The sequence below is a fragment of the Aphis gossypii genome, chromosome 1 (assembly GCF_020184175.1).
Source record: "Aphis gossypii isolate Hap1 chromosome 1, ASM2018417v2, whole genome shotgun sequence".
Classification (NCBI taxonomy): Eukaryota; Metazoa; Arthropoda; class Insecta; order Hemiptera; family Aphididae; genus Aphis; species Aphis gossypii.
In genome coordinates, this window is record NC_065530.1 from 75231694 (window position 1) to 75250331 (window position 18638).

General features: G+C 23.5%; 1 protein-coding gene across 4 annotated transcripts in view; it reads right to left on the reverse strand.

Annotated features, from left to right (window-relative positions):
• LOC114127893 (octopamine receptor beta-2R-like) overlaps window positions 1-15110 on the reverse strand; it is a 165179-nt gene extending 150069 nt beyond the window's left edge. For 2 of the 4 annotated variants that reach the window (XM_050198883.1, XM_050198882.1), the window contains exons 1-2: window positions 14590-15110; window positions 1995-2019 (exon numbers count right to left, since the gene is read on the reverse strand). The gene's annotated coding sequence lies outside the window, so the exon portion shown is untranslated. The remainder of the gene's footprint in view (window positions 1-1994; window positions 2020-14589) is intronic. The other 2 variants (XM_050198885.1, XM_050198884.1) reach the window with 1 other exon arrangement.
• Window positions 15111-18638: the final 3528 nt, after the last annotated feature.

Consider the following 18638-nt stretch of genomic DNA (forward strand, 5'->3'; position numbering starts at 1 on the left):
ATCTCTATATTTGTACGTCAACATTTTATTTTAACCAAGTAATAAAAACACATAGCATAACCTCGTTAAGAATATACATAATACCTAATGCGTTGTTTTTTATCAAAATGGTTAAAATATTATTATTTAAATATAAATTATCATTATGAATGAGATTATGAGAATATTATAAAAGTAACACATAGTATTTGATGAATGAGACACATAAACGATTATTTTGAATTATTTTCTTAAGAAATATTATCATTTTTTGATTTACTAAATTATTTTGTTAGACATTTAAATAAAATTACACTTATTGTATATATTTTATAAAAATACATTACAATAATTTGTTGTTTTGGTACCTTTCGTCATTATGGATAGATAAAGGTATAAAAGGAAGGTACATTACCATCAAAAAAGTATAGGTGAGGAGCGGTTGCCGAGTACGTGGCCCTTTTAATAGCATTTGTGATAGGGGTGGCACTACCTGGCTTATTCTGTTTAAACCCTACGATGGATGAACATAGAGAGGAGGTAATAAAGATGAATTGTGCGTTACAAAACGATGCATGGTGGTGGCAGAGAAAGTTTACAATGATAGAAAGAGACTCGTTGGTATACCACACGCGGTAACGTGTCCCTGGCGTACCGTTGTATTCGTACATGACTGCCAAGAATGTTAAATACCCCTCCTACCACACCAAATCCTTCTACCAAAATGAGCTGTCAAGGGAATATAAAATTCAAAACAATTCCCACTATGACAATCGAATGAAATTGATTACGTATAGACATTATTAAATTTAAAAAATTAAAAAAATAAATACGACAAATAAATAATATTAAACAATCTAATAATTTCAATTAATATTTCTATACTACTTACTTACTACTTCTGTACTACTATTCACATTGTAAACGTATATCGAACGTTTTTAAAAAATAATTATACATTATATCGATTATTTAAAAATACATTTAATATGATAAATTATAATATAATAATGATTGTAGTTAAAACATATATAATATGTATTTACTTATTTATTGTGTAATAACTTAATGAACATATTTTTCTTTGGTATGAATCATAAAAATAATAATTTATACAACCAAATGAGAGGTAGTCGATAAAATTAACAGAAAAAAAAATAGAATAATAGAAACGAACCATAATACAAAAAATCCGATGAAAAACTTATTCAAATTATTATGGTATTAAAGTAAATCAAATTAAAAAAAAAAAAAAAAACGTAAATCTATTTATTAATAATATTTTTAAATTTTCAAATTATCGAACTATATAATATTATATTTAATGTTATTTTTAATTTATAAATGAGCATATCTGTAGTATTTTTGTGTAGCTCATATCGTATACTCTATATTCAATATCTTTCTTATTTAACTTCAAACTACGCATTGGAAAAACATTTTGTTACGAATGTTTAATATATCTAATAACTTAATTAAAGTAGTTACAGTTATATAATCTGGTATAAATTAAGAAAATTACTGTTCTGCAAAAGCTTAGGAGGAATAATAATACACTTAAGTACTTAATTATATTCATAATATACCCAAGAAAAATGTATTATCTTTTCGTTTTAAGTATAGCAGTTCTCAAAGAAATGTTATACCTTTGTGAGCGCACCTCAAAGTGTTTCTATAATAGAAGGTTGAGAATTGCATGTTTAGTGAAATCCTGTACAAAGGAAACGTGTTAAATTAATTCGTTAATTATATTTAATATTGATAGTTATAATATAAGCTATTCTTCCATCAATTATATATTATTTGTTTATAACCGATTTTTTATTATCAAACTTTCATAAAAATATTAAACCTAACTTTTAATTTTTCTTCGCAAATTTTTTCAATATTTTGATTTTTATACAAACATTTATCATTTATTATTTGTTTGTTTACTCATTTTTTTTTTATTTTATTGATACTTTGCTACTAATCGATATCCAATAAAACATGCATAATATAAAACAAAGTATTACCTGTATTTCTTAATTGACTGAGTATCTGAAATATAAATTAAAAAATATATAATATATATTATATAATAAATAATGATTTAAAGTATGCATATACCTATTATACTATATAAATAAATAAAACCACTTTATTTTGTATTGCTCATGATTTATAAATAACACATGATACCACAGATAAATTAGAATAATCTATACATATTGTTGAAACTTTTAATATTGTATTTTAATTAATTAATATTACAAACTGTATGTATGCAATATGCATGTTGCATAACTTATAAACTGTGAACTTTTCTATAACTGCTTGTCAAATAAAAAAAAAAAATTATAACATTTTATTTTCTCTACATGCCAACTAATTCATGACTTTTGTCAAACCTCAAAAATCTTTACGAATGATCTTTTTTTGGACAATTGCACGTGACACTGTAAAAAACGTGCACGTATTATTCTGCGACACGCTCGTCATAAGTTCACCATCCCTAAAATAATGTATACAAAGGTGATCCTTTGGCATAGATAAAGGGAAAAAAATCGCAAAATGTTCAAGTTACCTATCTTAAATCGGTTCCATTGCTAAAAAAAAAATATCAAAAAAACTCAGACAAATTGATAAACATTAATCTGAGTCATAAAATATGATAGTTTTAATAATAGAAAAATATTCGTAATGGTTATTTTTCAAAATATACTTGAACATAATAATAGCCTATTGCATTTCAAATATTAAACTTTTTAGGGTTTTTAAATTTAAAATATTCCAAAAATAATTAATTTGTAATAATTTAAATTTTTTTAATAATATATCGGAAATTAAGCTAAATAAATACTACTTTATTGATTCGAGAAAAGTTGATATTTTTCAAAAACACATATACCTGTGAAAACTAAATAAAAATGTGTAAAATATTGGGAAATTCATACCAGGAATGGAAAAACTTTCTAAAGTTAGAACATTTAAAAATAAAATATAGGTGGATAAAAATATGCAGTTTGTTTTAAAGCTAGACAATTTATTCAATAATGTACACACAGACGCTTTACGTATTTTATTTTTATTAAGGAATACAGAGGCTTTTTTAATTGTTCAAAGGCAAAAAGGGTTACTTATTGAATTATTGATCGGAATCGAAAAAAATAAAAAATCAGAAGAGGGAATGCATGCGGAATAAAAGATCAAGCTTTGGTAAACTTCATAGGGAGTAGAAATAGAAGGTCCAAATAAGTCTTAGTTCAAAAACCGTTATTGAAATTTAATTTTAGCTGAAACTTTATAACTGTATTCGTTCAGTAGCAATGAAAAATGTGACAATTTTTATAATAAAACAGTTATATTTTAAAAGGTTTCCAGCTTATCAAACATACACAAATATACAATAATACAATATTAAACAGCATATTTTACTGAGAATTTATACTACACAATACATGTTGTACTATAAAATAATAAAATTGTTATATTGAAATATTGTTTTTATACACACACACACACACACACATATACATAAAATTTATGTTTTAAACGAATAACTTTAAAATTTAACCCATATTTGAGTAATCATAAACATAATTATTAAGCTAAAAAATATTATATTTATCAGGATTGCAACATTTGATAAAATTGTTTAACTCATTAACATTTTTAATTTTTATCACATCGTTTAGAATACCTAATATAAAAATATAGTATACATTTTGTTCATCATAATATAATGATAATAAATCAAAATATTATATTATAAATACCTAATTTGTATTGATGGTTGACGATGCGTAAAAAATAAAGTTGTATTTACTAAAAAAAAAAAATAATTTTTTAGTCAGTAATCCCAATTATTTTTATCCTTATATGACGATAAATATATTCTCAGCAATAAATTCTATTACAATAGATAATATGCCTATATTAATAATAATTTTGAGATATAACATTTTAAATACAATTTGTTAATTACATTTAAACATACAATACATAATTAAATTTATCTAGTTAATGAATTATTTAAAACTACTTATAGTAATTATTGTAGTTAGATGAAGAATGTTAAATTTTTATTACTTCGATAATTTCAATTACATTTAAAAAATAAAAAAAATAAAAAATGAGAAAAGAATAGTAAGTTTAATATAGTTTTACAATCACATCATCAACTATGTATTTTTTGTAAGAAGTAAAAAAATATCCAAATATTAATTGTACTTAAGTAATAATTATAGTATGTATTTATTTATATTATGAACTATTCAGAAAAACTGAACCACTGCAGTGCGTACGTTTGCTGCATAGCGGATAGTACAGAAAAGTTCGTAGGTATACGTTTAGTATGTTTTATTATTAAATTTGAAAGCAATAATAAATCATCGCGCTTTAAAATCCTTTCACGAAGATCGGTTAAGTCTATGGTGATGACATTTTTAAAAAAATAATTCAGTTATTATATATTGATATATTTTTTCTTACACTTTAAGAATGTACATTGATAAAATATAAAACGATCTTTTTTATAAATAATACTTTTTATATTGTATATGTCACCTTTTTGAGTATTAAGCAAACTCTCAAAAGTATTTGTAACAAAATCTAATAATAAAAATAATAAAACAAAACACCAATACTTATCGAACGCATAATATTATAATATTATGTACATTTTATACGTATTTTATGCATTTTCAAATTTATATGGAGATATTATCACAACATTCACAAACATTAAAGATATACTTTGAAAAGTTAAATATAAATGTTCAAACATTTAAGTCAAAATATTTAAATATAAAAATAAAAATTAAGTTCAGATGGTATAAATTATGCTACATATTTTGTAAACAAATTATTTTTTGATAGGTAATTGTACAGTAATTATAAAAAAAAAAATACAACAAAATTATAAATTTCTTATATTTATTGAGTAAATACGTAGATCGCATAATACATAATATATTTATAATAACAAAAAAAAAAAAAAAAAAATGTTAAAAACATAGTTATCTATAATGGCTAGAGTAATTTCATTATGAAACCGATCAACAGTACCTATACAAGGATCTCAAATTGTATATACAAGTTAATAAGTATATATATTCCCATCAGAAAAGAAACTCAAGAAATATTCAACATCAATAACACTCTAATAAACTACCTAAACTTGCAATATGTGGAAAATTGTATTACACGTGTCCAATCTAAGCCAACAATTTACAATATACTATACACTGGATAGTTTCCATTTCAAAGTTATAACAATAATAGGTTTTTTTTTAATTCTGTTAAATTCGGTTCTTTTAGTAAATTCTAACCTTTGAAACCCCCGGATCTATTATCCCATGATTTTCAAACTTTTTGATTACAGTAATGAAAAAAAGAGGTCAGTAATCATTACGAGAAACTGCACAGTAAAGCAACTGTAAACTCGTTGAGATAGATCCTATATAATAATATATTTTTTCGTACATTTAACTTATAAGAAATTCATTAATTGCATAAACCGTTCCTACAATATTGTATTTACGAAATTTTCGTAATATTAAATATCACATTATTTGATTTTCAAAAATAAAAACGAATAAAATGCATTTGTGTTTTTTAAATAAAATTATTTTTTAACATTGAAACAATTTATATTACAAACAAAAATTATAAATAACAACATTTTAAGATATTAATAGTACTATAACAACATACACACTACACAGTACATTAAACTATAAAATACATCTAAGCGATTTCATATTATATTTCGTATTCAATATCTTCTTTAAAAGTTTTGTATTTTGTAATACATTTAATATAAAATTGTATATTATAATTGTAATATTATGAAAACTATTATTATTGGTATATAAGATTCAAATTTGGTCTTCACTTGATATAGTATGTTAACATACATAAACTAAATTTGAATACATCTTTTATTTTTTCTACGTATATTCACAATCCTATTCCTGTGAAATATATAATATAATATATTTAATATAAAACATAATAATGCAAATGATAGTTAATGTATGTATAAAAATTATGGTATAAAATCCATAATATTGGAATAAAATTGGCACTCGGGGATATTTATTATTTTTTTCCTTAAAATAGAAAGATCAAAAGATCAAAACCATAGTGATTTTAATGCTTTAGTGAACCCAATCATAGCCTTAAATAATACATCCACACTGAACATAATATAAATTACTTTTTGTAATGCACTACATATATATCAATAATATTAGTAATCTAACATATAAATCAATAAAATGGTAAATTTTTTATTCATATTAAAAAACCATTATGTCATCAAACCTAATCCAATATCTCTCAACGTCATAACATTTCATTTATACATTTACCAGACCTACACTGAAGATAAAACTAAAAGAAGAAGAAAAAATAAACTTCAGCAATAATTAAAGCAAAAAGGGATTATGAGTCATATAATAATAATAAAGGTAAATATAATAAAGATTTAAGGAATAATATTTATTTAATTTTTTTTTATATGTATTCTATATTTTTAAAATAGTTTTTTATTTAGTTGGATACCGCTAATATAATTGGTATATTTTTCTAAATAATATTTTTTCAAAATTTTCTCTGCAGTGTTCTCATTTTTTTTCATGATAAATTAAAACAGAACTGAACCCCTTTCAGTTAACATACTACATACATAACTACAAATTGTTCTATGAAATAAACTAGTAGAAACTATGTATATAGAATTAGATGATACTTTTTGTTTATTATTATGATATGTCATATATTTCTATAAGATTACTATATTTAGATTGCTATATCTATATAATATAATTTATTATTATTATTATGTCTGTATAGATGTAAACTATCTTAAAGTTTGTCATATACCATGTCATGTTCCAAAATTATTGTTAAACATAGCTATAAACATTAATAGTTATAATTCATAATAATTATTCATAAATAGCTCTATAAATAATCAATCATGTATGTAATTCTCATGAATTTAAATCAAAAAAATATTATTCTCACTCGTCAATAGTGTAAATTAAACATAAAAATATATAGCACCCAAAAATTCGTTAGCTTGAAAAATAATACAACGATTTATTATATACTTGTTATCTATCGGCTCTTGGTAAAATGACACATAAAACGACTAGAAAAAAATAACATGGAGCTCTCAAAACGGTAATATCATAATGGACCGTAAACCTATATAATATATTAAATATTTTATAAAATTAGTCCTAAATGTTGACATAATATGTGTACTAGAATTTATTTTTTTACATCTTATTTACAAAGTCTCTTGGTAAATCAATTTGAAAGCCTTTTACAATATAATATAAAGCGTTTAGTATCCAGTATTATAACTTAAATCGTAAATAATACTAATTCAAACATCAATATTTTTAACAATATTAGATAAAATACCAAACAATTAACATTTTTTGTTTAAATACGAATGTATTTTATAGGAAAAACGATATGCCTTAATTCTAAATATTTAATTGTTTACGGTATTATAAAATATAAAGCATAAGAAAAATAGTCTAGAGAAATACTAAGTAATAATTAATTACGGCGCATGGTGTATGCAAAACACAGACAACATAATTTAAATTTAAAAAATTTGGAACTCATTTTACTAATAAAGTTTAAGAGTAGCTCGAAGTTGAGAAGATCACTGTAATCTGCATTACGTGTGTTTAATTTCAATTCAATGATAAGTAATTTTATACGAAAAATAATTTTGATACAATATGTATATTATATTATTATTGTTGTGTGTTGAATATTTCGAAAACTATTTTAAAATGTATATTTATTATATTGCTATGAGTAGTTTTTTTGATTTTCTTATTGATAATATGGTGTGTTAAACTATTTTTTTTTTTTAATCCGTCGTTTTTCATATTATCTATATAATTAATATGAATTACTTATAAACCAATGCTAGTTTAGATATTTTAAATGTTCTAAATATGTTTGCGGTTTATCTATAGTATTGAATTATAGGAGTATAAATATTATTATTCATAAAAATAACAATACACGTGGTTATGAAAAGTTTTAATATTATTTAAGTTACAAGAAAATAACTTTAATTCTAATGTAAAAAGACGTTGTTTTTGTTTAAATTTTCAATTTATATGCAATATTTTTAAATATTGCCAAGTATAAGAAAAATGTATGTGGAATCCGGTATGTATTATATTTACAAGTTATGTGTACCGATATAAAAATTATTATCAATGAAAAAGAAAATATGTTTAAAAGATTTTAAGTGATACTTTTAAAACGTATTCATATCCTAATTTTAATTTTTGTTTAGAAGTTAAAGTTAATAGTTATTCCTTTTTTTAATGATAAAAAAAAAATACTAGATAAAACTAAAAAACTTGATTTATGTAAATGTATTACCGTTTTCCAGTATTTTTTTTTAGCTAGATAATCAATATATTTGAATAGGTACAAATATGTATTATATGATATCTAATCAAACATTGATTTTTTTTTAAATATTTATTTCTTACCTATTGATGTTTAAAATATTTCATTTAAATTATGCAATTTATAAGGTAGATAAGTGATATAGAATTCACATTTAGGGATAAAATTTAGGATCAAATAGATAACATGTTCAAGTGTAAATTATTTTAATGTTGAAAATTATCATTAAGGTTATAAATGTTTCCTTAGTTAACACTGTAATTAAAAAAAAATCCAATATATTTTGATCTATTGAAGATATGCACATACGATAAGTACGATTAAGTATATTTTTATTATTATAATATCTTATCAGTTGTAACATTTATAACTACATAATACATGATTATATAATTTAAAAATAAAAATAATATTTATTACACATATAATAGTTTACACAATCTCTGTATCTGTTATTTATTCAAACCATTTTTTTTTTATCTCATACAATTGAATGCATATTAAAAAATAATATACTATACGTATAAGTGGTAAGTTAGTTGACAATATATTAATTGTGCATGTGCATTTGTATCTGTAAGTAAACTATTGGTGAATACTAAAACCCACACCATCGATGTATAAATTATCGTCTATTTTCTTAGTCATAATTAACACAGTATTTATTTATATTTAGTTTAGATATTCAATTTGAGTTTAGAGTTATGACACTCGTTCATAAAAAACGGAGGCCAGTGGTCATTGTCTAATATTAACAATATTAAACTATACCTAAGGTTAGGTAATGTCAATGCAATATAAAATAGTAAGTGACTCATTTGTATTCATGCATTGAATATACATAAATATTCAACAATAATGTGTAAGTATCTTAACAAAAACAAACGTACATAACTATGCTATAATTAAATAATGATTGAAATATACTTTGGAAAGTATTTAACTTTTGAATATACTTTTAGAGCAATAATAATATTTTCATAATTTATCTTTTTCAAAAAAACAACTTTTATTATAATGTAAAGTTGGTTAAAAAGTGATAGTCTTTAATATAATAATAATATGTTAAAACATTTAAAATATTATACGTATAAATATATTGTTTTTAGAAGCGAGACTAGTGCTCATTATCAAGTTTCTGTATACTGTCCGCTTTTATATACCTACTACATAATACTATAACGCATTTATAATAATACAAACAATTTTATTTTATTCACATATTATCTCATATGTTAGAATATTATTATATAATATTATAGCTTGTTGGAATTTAGTTTTTCTAATACTTGAAATTATTAAAAATAGAGGAATAATGCAAACTCATTTTCAATTATCAATTAAAATAAATCAGATTATATCTATATTTTTCAAGGATAAATGAAAATAATAGAAAAATTGAACAAATTATGATCATAAAAATAACTAAATAAAAAAAATATACATCGTGATTACAGCAAGACATTTATAAATATAATCATAACCTTAAATTGTATTAATATATGATAAGAGAAATAAAAATGTACGAATAAATACATTTAAAAATATATTATCCTAATATCTAATAATTTACCTAAAAGATGCATCGGTATAAATAATGATTTAAAAAAAATTAACTCCCAAAAAATCCCTGTAAAATTATTAAACTTTTTGTCACACGAATTAATTGCTTTGACTATTCATACTGCGCCAAATATATACATTTAACAGAAGCTAAAAATAATGTGTATAAATAACAAGGTCAACTTGATTAGTGATTTCGTGCGTAAAAAGTGCTAACATTTGCTTGATAAATAAAATTACAAATCATAATGTATACATTTAAGTTCTATAACCGTATTGGTAGTTTATTTCAATAATAATGGTATTCTGATAATAGTTAGTAAAGGTATAAGATGTCAAGTAAATTTAAAAATATATAAATACGCGCTATAAAATTATGTTCAATAAAATAAAAAAATCTCAAAGATATTTACACAGAAAATAGTAGAATAATAAATGTTATCTGATGACTAAGTGTTCACTTAAGTACTGAAAAAAGATAATTTTATAAACTCATTAATTTAGGTAGGTGCTTCCATATTAATACAAAATATATGTTTGGTATTATAGGTACATAATACGTACATATTATGCATATTTATGGCTACCTAATGACAAATTGCAATAAGATAACCGATAAGGTTAAAATAATTTTATTTAAAAAAAAAATAATAATTATAAGAATTATTTAAAAATATATTATACAAATACGCAAATTACTACCTAACTATCAATAAAGATGAAAACAAAATTATATTCTTGGATGATAAAAACAAAAACAAATTTTTCCTTATGATAATAATCTAGTTTAGGTGTATTATAAGTTATGCAAATATATATTTTACAATATATACGTATAATTATATTTAAAAATTATATTGAAGTTCAAAATATGATATATAGTGATTAAATACATATTTAATATCTATATTCCTAATTGAAAATTATACAGTTTTTTTTTGCATTTTTAAAAAATATATTTAGTTTAATTTTAAAACTGAAAACGTTAATCTAAATAATACTTTGTTTATTTAATAAGCTAAATACATTTTTTATAAGTTCATATCAGAGAATTGATTTATTTGTATATAATCATCTGTATTTATTATAAATACGTATTTCATGTAGCTATATTACACATAAACTAATCATTAATGTAAATAAGTACATAATATTATAGTGTAATTTAAAATAACTTCACGAATATACCATGTTTATATATGATTTAGAGTTTATTAACTTCTATAAGACTCGGTTCAAGAGTATCATTGATTTATGTAATATGTTAAGAACTTCTTGTCATCAGTATTCAGGTTCACTTCAATAACTAGAATATTTATGATAATTTTTTTTTCCTTTAAGTATTTGTAAGAACATAAAAATATGTATACATACATTGGTATCAAAAGTTAATTTTAAAAAGTAAAAAAAGTATATTATATTTATTCACTTGTTTATAACTTTAAAGTAATATATGTTTAATATTTAATTTAATACAAAAATATGTGTAATTTAGAAAATAATATACAGAAAAATAAAAAATAAAATAAAAAAATTTGATCTTATAATAGCGCATAAAATATGTATATGAATCATCAACAACATGATTGCAACTTTATTTGATAAGTATAACAGTTTATTTTGAACTGTTTATAACCATTAAATATGTATAATATTTTTATGGGTATATAAAAATAAATATATTAACATTTATACATATAATTATTACCTACTATTGTATAAAATTAAATAAATTTACTTTAGAAAAATACTATTGTTTTTATTTTACTTTTTATGACAAATATATGTCACGTGAAGACATAAAATTTGTCTTAGGTACGTATTAACAGTTGAATCGTTAATAATTTCTTGACACTCGATTATTTTCAGTACACGATGTTGACATATTTCATTTAAAACAGTTAAATTACCTATTTACTAATTTTAAAATGTTACGACTTTTTTTATTTTTAATAGTGTACTAGAAAAGTACTTACAAGTTTGAAACTCAAAATCAGAGAGTATTAGATTAGACACGAACTCGTTGAGTTATCTATGGGAAGTGCGTAGACTACCAACATAATAAATAAAATACATACCTAATTACATGTGTATTATTGTATTATAGATACTCGTGTATAAAATTAATTGGCCAAAATTGAATCTTGAAATAACGTAGTCAAGAGATAATAATATTATATAAAAAACTACAATAATAAACCTTCACTTGAGTTAAAATTATTCATTGGTTTTTGATATGAACTATAATAGATCAAACTAAAAAATATTTTATAATAATGTTGTGATTTGTTACGTCAAAACGTTGACTAAAACGTATTAGGTTAAAGATTATTTTTCTCATATTAACTATGCATATTACAATACATATTATTCGTTACTATTACTAAATATTGCTTGTTAATTGAGTAATTATAATTAATTATTAGTCTCCATTTATTATTTATGTCCCGATTACAAATACTATTAATTCATTAAATGCTATTACAGTTTAAATTAAATAGCATAATCATAACATAAGAACATTTTATTAATTAATCAAAAGCTTATTAGGTATTTAATTACATCATTTAAATCACTAACATATTATCAATTAATTATATACATGTTTTTATGTGTATTGCAATTATTTAATTATGTTTATTGTTATTTTTGTATTTTTTATAGTTTTGTTGTCAAACATTATAAATTATTCTACAATCAAATTGTCATATCACTTACCTAAGTAATTTTTTTTAATTTATAGTATTCTATTGATGTATTAGGAACGATTCGATTATATAGATAGTTACTTTTTTATAATTACATACATAAAAATATATCGTTAAATCAAAATTTAAAAAGTGCAATCACTAAATTTTATAAAAATTTTATCAATACTAATATTTATAAATAAAATCACATTAGATATGATATAAATATGTATCTAATATTATGTAATGTGTTTAAGAATATTTTTTAAATTAACGCATTTTTTAATAGTGACATATTTTATCTTCAAATATTTATTTCATAATTTATAAAAAAAAAAATTGTTAAATGCTTAACATATGCTTCGCACTATCAAAATATAATATATTAAATAATCTAGCCACATAAAATTAATATATTTAGCTTAATAAAATTTTAAAACTAAATATTTTTAATTTTATATAACAACATTTAAGTTTATTTTATTGCAAATTAAAGTTTGTACTCCAATTTGACTATTATTTCCAGTAAAAATGTTTTTAAGCTTAATTTTATAGCTACAGTATGACACAATTCCTAAAAACTGCTTACAATTTCCCCAAAAGTTATTGAGAATTTACTATATTATCTGACTTATTGCATAATTTCCTACGACTCTACTTCTTGATCAATATGGAGACTATAAAGAGTTCATCTATATAAATGCTTGAACCCTTTTTTTACTGGCCAAAAGAAGAGTTATTTTCAAAAACAAGAAAAACAAATATAGGAATTATCGCCCTTTATCCATTTTGCAATATTGCTGAGTATTCAAAATATATGTTTACATTAATACTTTAATCATAATCTGCCCATATTTATATAAAATACATTAAAATCATTTTAAGTACCAACAAATGATAAAAAATAAACATCATACTATAAGTGGCACTACAGTTCTAACTTTCAAATTGCAAGAGCAAACGAATCTCGTCGCACAAATAATTTTGAACGTACAGCATACGAATAATATAGCATCATATAGTTAACTTAATATGTATTCCATTAAACGAGATGCCTACACATCAACTATAATACACATGTGATCATTGCGATCTGTAGAAGCTACACCAGCAGAATTCGTTGTCACTGACAATGGACGAAAAATAAAAATAAAAAACACACACGCTACACACGAGAATCCAGTACGGAAGTAACCCATCACCTAACGTCAATTACCATCGAATGAACTCCTCCAGTGCTTCTCATTTTTTTTTTTTTTTTTTTATCGCTCGGCACTTATTCGGCATATAAGTTTTTTAATGGTTTAAATTTTTTTGAAAGCAATATTACCACAACTATATTACTTTTATTAGGTGGTAAAATTAATTATTTTTCAAATAGTACAACTGTTGTTCCCGGAAAATATTATGCAATATGAAAAATATAGTGTAATATCATAATTTATTATCAGATGGTGTACTTCATAAACGTAATAATACGATCACATACTGTAACTTGATTCCTTAAAATAGTACAGAAAATTTTTAGAAATTATAGTGACAGATTCGTTAGTTCGTGAAACGTGGTATGCAAGTCGTAATTACACGATTTCGACTGATTTTTGAAGAATACCAACAAATGGTCAAAATTATTCAAGTACTCTAAATTTTGATAGTTATATATTTTTTTTATATGTATAATCTTAATATATGTAAATACAATAAGATTATATAAACAGCACAGAGCCATTTGACAAATTTTTGAATTCGGCACTATCGCAGACACATCATAACATTATTTATTATAGTCATATCAATGTATACCTATACTATTGTAAACGCAGAGAAAAAACGAGAATTTTCGTACCTATATTTCGTATTCTATTCGTGTGTACATAATTATATAAAATATTACTATTACTAATTACTAGGTACCTACCTATTAACTACAATCAGGAAACCGGCATCCGTAAATTCGGTCGTTCGGTCCTATTTCGAATTTGACATCCGTCAAGTACGATTATCTGTTCGAGGAAAACTTTTTCAGAAAAAAAACCGAACTCGACACGACGAAATAAAAATAAAAAAAAGTCACACACGCACACACATCTAACTCCGATAATCGCGTAACGCTAAAACCCGACTCGCACTCGGACACTGCGCGTAAACCAACTGCACTGTGCTCCGCGGACGGACGACCAAAATCGTTTAAAATATTAATCGAAAAATAAAATAAAATAAAATAAAATAAACGAATAATAATAATAATAACGATAAACGACGGAGGGATTTTTATTCGAACGGCAAACGGAAGTGGAAATCGCGCGAAATATCTCTCGTCGTCGTCGTCCGTCGGCGCGAACAGTTGACGCGGTCACAGGACTACGCGGGTCGGCGGCGCGCTTGGAGGGTAATCCGGAACTACTGCGCTACCGTGCGAGGCGGCGGCCGCCGCTCCGGTGCTTGGGCAACTTTGGCGCGGCCGTCGTACAGTGATCGCGAGCGCCGCAATAAAATATTACCGTAGGCCAACGCGCGCGCGAGATTTTACGACTCGTATTATTGTTTTTATTATTATTGTTATTATGTGACACGTCCGTCGCGTTCGAAAGTCCGTAGGTACCTATGCGATTTCGTTTTTAATTTTACATTAAATTTTTAATTTTTTTTTTTTTTTTTCATCCGAACGGACCGCGTCCATATAATAATAATAATAATATCATAGTTGTTATTAAACTGGAATAATGCGTATTACACTATATTACCCACAACACGCTGCACGCAGACGGTACGATATTATGTTTTATATTATTATTATTATTATTATATTGCCATTTTTCGCGTGTTTTCCAAGTCCTCCTCACCACAATAATAGTCATTCAATATTAATAAAAATAATAATAATAAAATGTTGTTGTTGCAAAAAAAAAAAAAAATATTTAACATACGTGTACTGCGGTTGAAACCGATACGCCGCTCGTTTGTCTGGAAACGTTATATTATGTACTACACGCGTACAAACTTACTTATTTAGAAACGATCCACTGGTGCGACAATATTTACTCGATATCAATAAGTGAAAATATTTGATTGAGCGAAACTGACGGGTGAATTGTTGAAATTTTTTCTCATACTAAATCTGAAGATTTGTGTCTTATAAATAATATAATACATATTATTTTTAAAAAAAAAGTATATTTTCAATATTTTTTTTTCGTCTATACCATAATGCAATTTATTTATCTTATAACCCGTAATGATGTTTAACACAATCACTCATACGCTAATAACCATCAAATTAAAACCGGTAAAATGTTTTCGTAAGTTAATTATTTGTTAATGGATAATCGACTAATATTTCACTAAGTTCGTGTGATTAACCCTGGTTATCAGTCAGCAGTGGCAGCCACAAGATAACCGTTTAAAAATATATAATATAATATTATAATAATAATAATATATATTACATAATATATTATAATAATAATGTAATATATTATTCCTATACGTAATAATCGTTTTACGAACTCTGAGATCGTTTTAATGTTCATAATAGGTACGTACATTAACAACAACATAAAATGTTTAAAAAAAAACGTTGCTGTCATCGCTATGGTCTGTTGTATAATAATATAATATTCGTCGATGACATATTTTAATAAATATATCTTAATTTTATTTTTATTTTATTATGATTATTATTAAGAACAGGTGAGGTTAGGTTTGTACATCTATATACAGTAACAAAACTAAAACTATTTGTGCACGATAGTCGGCGGTCGTTTACATTACAACCAATTTACTAGACTGACGAAGGGCATGATACGCATAATATTATTATAAGTGATTACAATATTTCGTATTATTATAATTTCTCATTTCTGTATTTATAAATTTTAATTAAACATTTTTTCGTTGATAAGTTAATAACAAATCGGTAATAATATTCTGTAGTGTAATAATAATAATAATAACCACAGTCGTAAGTCGTAATATTATAACGTCATATTATTTTATGTGCATGACGTGTCGTATGCATGTGGAATTTTAATATTACAGCAATAGTTTACTCGATGCTAATGACTTTTAAGCTTGATGTTATCCTACAACAATCAATATAGCCCTATGTTATGATTCTGGAATATTAATGACAAAGATATCTTTGATAAAAACATTTTTGCTTAACATAATATAATTATATTATTATTTAACCTACATTAATAAAACAAATATAATAAAATACATTAGACTTGAATCATTTTTCTAATTTTACGCTTCTTATTTACAATAAGATAGTTCAAAATTACAAAAAGTTTTAAATCAACTTTAAAAACTGCATAAATTAAAAAAACAAATTTAATTAATATTTTGAATAGAAAAATATTCTTGCATGTCAGTACTTTCGAGAAACGTTGTTTTATGTTTATTATTTTTCTCTTGGAAATTCGTTTTAGAATTTTATTACTTAAATTATTTTTCGTAATAGTTCTAGAACAGTTTATTGAACAAAATTCATTTTGTCTAACCACAATACAATAAAATAAAATGAAAAAAAGCAGCTGGTGAGTTACTCTATACTTCACTGGTATTTCAATACCAGAAATGGCAACTAAAGACGCCATCAATTACACGGGTGACAAAACAATTGGGCGAACATTTGAGAAAACACACAAAAATACAAACAAACTGAAAACATTGAAAGCATCTGTGGGCAAATGGCATTTGGTCCTACATGTTTATGGCCCCCTACATAGTTCATATTCATTATCTTTATAACCGCTGAAAACTGTTCATATATCAATAACGTCTAACACGTTAACAAACAATCACAAAAATAAAAACAAAACATTCGTTAACGGATCATCTTATAAGCACATCACATAAATATTAAATAAAACTGTGTCCCATAAGAATGTTTCACTCACAATATTATCTTTTGTCTGACTTACATCTAATCATTATAATTCTGTTTTTTTTTTTTCATAAAATATATATTTTACATTTGGAAAACAGCACACGGTATTTAAAACATTGTAATCAAGTTCTTTAAAAGTGTACCTAAATATATATATATTTGATTGACAAGGAATATAAATATATGAAAAATTATTTTTAATATCTATCTACTTGATACATTTAATTAATTGTTAAGTTTTATTTCCATTAATTTAGTTAATAATCGTGTTTGTTACAAAATAGCTATCCCTGTGCACTACGTTGATCTTACAAAATGTATTTGTGTTAGATTTAGTTGTTTATTTAGAGTATAACTGCATAAAGCGTGTATGTAAACTATATTTTTGGTTTTCTGATTTGGTGTATAGATGATATTTCCCACTTATCAACTTCACATAATTGTCTCGCCCAGCGTTGCTTTTTTTAACCATTTATACTAAAGATAATTTAAAAAACAATTATTTTTAATTACAATTTACAATACCTAAGTGTATCTTTAAGGGTTTCTAAATTTACTTATACTATTTTTAATTAATATATTTATCTAGCGCTGATTATTTATTACATACTTGATAGAAAAGTTATGTTAAGTATAAATATTTTATATGTAAAAACTGATGTATCAGTGAAACAAAATATCTAAAAACAAAACATCGTATGTATAAATAAACCTTATTCGTCCGTGCATAAAAATGTAAATATTAAATAGTGTAAGTCCTTGTCCCGTTAGCTAATACTACATTTTATTTATTTTTAAAATCAATAATTCTAAAATAAAAAAAAATTCTATGAGCACCTACATCTAAAGTATCTAACAATCTAAGCTTCTGACATATTTTGCATTGCATGGTAATATATTAAATTATGACAATATTTATATCATTAAAATAACTTAAAATATATACCTGAACATTATTTATTATGTATTATGTGTATAAAATTTAATGTATATTATTATCAAAATATACATAGATGACAAACACGGGAATTTAATTTAACTACAAATATTTTAAAGAATAAAATAATAGTTTA